This window comes from Ursus americanus, chromosome 9 (genome assembly GCF_024610735.1).
Source record: "Ursus americanus isolate L20-20 chromosome 9, mUrsAme1.1.p, whole genome shotgun sequence".
NCBI classification, from domain to species: domain Eukaryota; kingdom Metazoa; phylum Chordata; class Mammalia; order Carnivora; family Ursidae; genus Ursus; species Ursus americanus.
Window position 1 is genome coordinate 48,813,410 of NC_142135.1, and position 3,133 is coordinate 48,816,542.

A 3,133-nucleotide genomic window follows, 5' to 3' on the forward strand; every position below is an offset into this window, starting at 1 on the left:
GGGCCCCCTTGTCAGTGAAAGGATCCTTGCGTATGTGCTGATCCGTCTCACACTGTTCCATCGGGAAGAATGGAACACAGTGGGAGTCTGCGTTGCCTCCTGGTAGCCTCCTGCTGAGATCATTGCCGTAAGTGACTCAAGTCCTGACCGTTACTTTCATTTTGATATACCTTGATGGACCACTCTGACACCTGGCAATTTGGCCCCCTCCAGTTCAGTTCAGCTCTTGACAACTGGGTGGTGAAGGGGTTCAGGTCAGGTCTCCCCAGAATATGCCACTTTGGCACATGGATTATTTTGAGCCGAAGGCGTTTGAGACCCTGTGGGCTCAAGATAAACTCTCTTCTTTAACCACACTGAAGAATCTAAATTGGGGGTCTTTGCCAGAATAAGGGCTATTACCTGTATCATAGGGCAAACAATTAACAAACATCAGCTCTTCTTCTTGTCCTATGAAATGCACTCCTTTCCTCTGAAATCCCAGACTCCTCCTCTCTTCTTCTTAGTTCAGAATGACATATATACCTCATTTTGCCTGATTGTCTTTGGAATTGCCATGTCTGTATGGATTCCCCATAGGTAGACCTATTGAATTTGATTTTCTCCTATTAATCTGTCTCGTGTCAATTTGATTCTTAGTCCAGCTGGAAGGACCTTTGAGGGGCAGGAATTCTTGCTTCTAATCAGGGGGTAAATTTTTCTAATTCTGGGTATCTGTCTTAAGAAGTCTACTTTTCTGCATATGTATGACATTCCTAGTGATAATCTGAATTTGTCTTACTTTTCTTTCTTCTTTGGTTTAGAACTCAAGTGAGGAGACGAGGAGTGTTATACATTGACCTCCTCAAAACCCTAATATCTGCCACATTGGGCTGAAATCTTGAGGAATAAACAAGTGAAATTTAGGAAACAAAATGATACTTGAATATTAGGATTTTGTTGGGCTGGGTACATAGGGTTAGGATTCTGGTAATTTATAGCAGCTCATATAGTGCATTACTGCTGGGTTTTACTGTAGTATAATAATTAGCTTTTAACTGATAAGGCCTGGACCAACACTTTTTGGCATTTGGTCACATGTGATTTTTGACTTCCGTGTATCATTTCGGCTTATGGCAGCTTTAACCACAATTAAGGGGTTGGTTTAATCTTGCTTGGGTTGATCGTAAGGAAGAATGTCCAGGACTCCCCAAAATCATGGTGTGTGGGAGTCCCTGAAGGCCATGGAGGAACAAGTTGGGAATAAAGCAATGCCTGTACTCCCACCTCTTGAGAAACAGCTGTGGCAGAATAAAATGGTACTGAGAGCTTGGAATATGCAAAAGCTGAGGAAAATCAAGGTTTTAATCTAAAGATAGGAGTCACATAACCTGTTATTAGTTTTGTCAATAATAAATTTGCTTACTTTTTCTCCATCTGTCTTACCTTTTTTTTTTTTTCAGTTAAAAATTCCTTAATTTTTTATTCCTGGTACCACTACCACAATTTACAGGGCAATAAACCCCGTGTAATGAAAAAGACAAAGACAAAGCTACCAAAGATAAAAGACCTCAGGAATGCACATGTCATCGACACTACATCGCATTAATCAATAGCTGCACTTTTTGCAAACTGTGGCTATGACAGTCCTGGACAAGAAGTGGTTCCTGTTTAAGCTGCAGTAACTTGCCTGACTATGGATCATTGGTCCTTCTGTGGCAGATTTTTACAGTTCCTCTAATGCATTTGGGACGACTATCTCAAAGTAACCCACGGCTTTCCTGATAACTCCTCCCTCTCTCTCCTGTTAAGAACTATAGCCTTTATCTTCTGAAAAATTTTTAGTACCCTTTGCTGCCATATCCACCACTTCACCACCAGATCCATAACCATGACCTAGGGACTGCCCAAGCTTCTTCCACCGAAACTGTTCCCCCTTCATGGGTCCATAATTTGATTGCTGTTGTCCACTATAATTTCCAAAATCATTACAGTTCCCACCACCACCATAGTTACCTCCAAAGTTTCCTCCTTCATGGTAATCATCCTATCCTCCTCCACCACCACATCTGCCTCCTTGGTTTCCATATCCTGGTCCACCACCACAATCGCCTCCTCTACTACTATAACCAGGACCACCACCACAATTGCCACCATCACCTCCAAATCTGTTATATCCACCATCACCGCCTCCAGAACTATCTCTGCTACCACCACCTCCACCACTGTAGCCTCTTCTTCCACGAAGTTCCCACCATGGCCAAAGTTACCACCACCTCTAGAGTTTCCTCCATGACCCATGAAGTTGCCAGACCAACCTCCATGACCTCTCTGTGATCCAGCAGACTGCATTTCTTGGTTAGAAAGGGCCTTTTTCTCTTCACAGTTATGCCCATTAATAGCGTGGTATTTTTGAACAATAGTTTTATCAACTGTATCATGATCATTAAAAATTACAAAAGCAAATGCTCTCTTTTTCCCACTCTGCCTGTCTTCCATACTATGGTTTCAGTCTTGCCATACTTTTCAAAGTAGTCTCTCAAATTATATTCTTCTGTGTCTTCTTTAATACCACCAACGAAAATTTTCTTCACTGTTAGATGGGCACCAGGCTTTATAGAATCCTTTCTAGAAAGTTCTCTTTTGTTCCACTACACGCCCATCAACCTTCTGTGGTGGGGCACACATTGCTGCAACCACCTCTTCAACACAAGAGTAAATCACAAAACCAAAACCCCTGGAACATTTTGTTTGGGGGTCTCTCATCACTACACAATCTGTAAGTGTGCCCCATTTTTCAAAATGTTCTCTTAAACCTGTAGTTTCAAAGCTCAGACCAGCAATAAACAGTTTCCTCAACTGCTCTGGTTCCTTTGGATCATGGCCCTCCTCTCCCCACTGAGGTTCTTATGTGTAAGAACTACATTGACATTTATCTGTTTGGAAGTTATGTGTAACTTAACTGCATAGGAAGGAATCTCATCAAAATTAAAAATAGCCAAATAGAGCTGAAACTGAGTATGACCAACCATACATACCAAAAGACAAAATGAACAAAATGCCAGGAAGGGCATTTAAAGAAAGGCTCAAACTAAGAAAAGGCATAGTGCTTCATTCATTATGTAGTAGGAACAGACATTAAAGATGAATAAAT

General features: G+C 41.5%; 1 pseudogene; it reads right to left on the reverse strand.

The window, feature by feature from the left end:
- Positions 1-1,820: 1,820 nt before the first annotated feature.
- On the reverse strand, positions 1,821-2,814 carry LOC123797690 (heterogeneous nuclear ribonucleoprotein A3 pseudogene; annotated as a pseudogene).
- Positions 2,815-3,133: the final 319 nt, after the last annotated feature.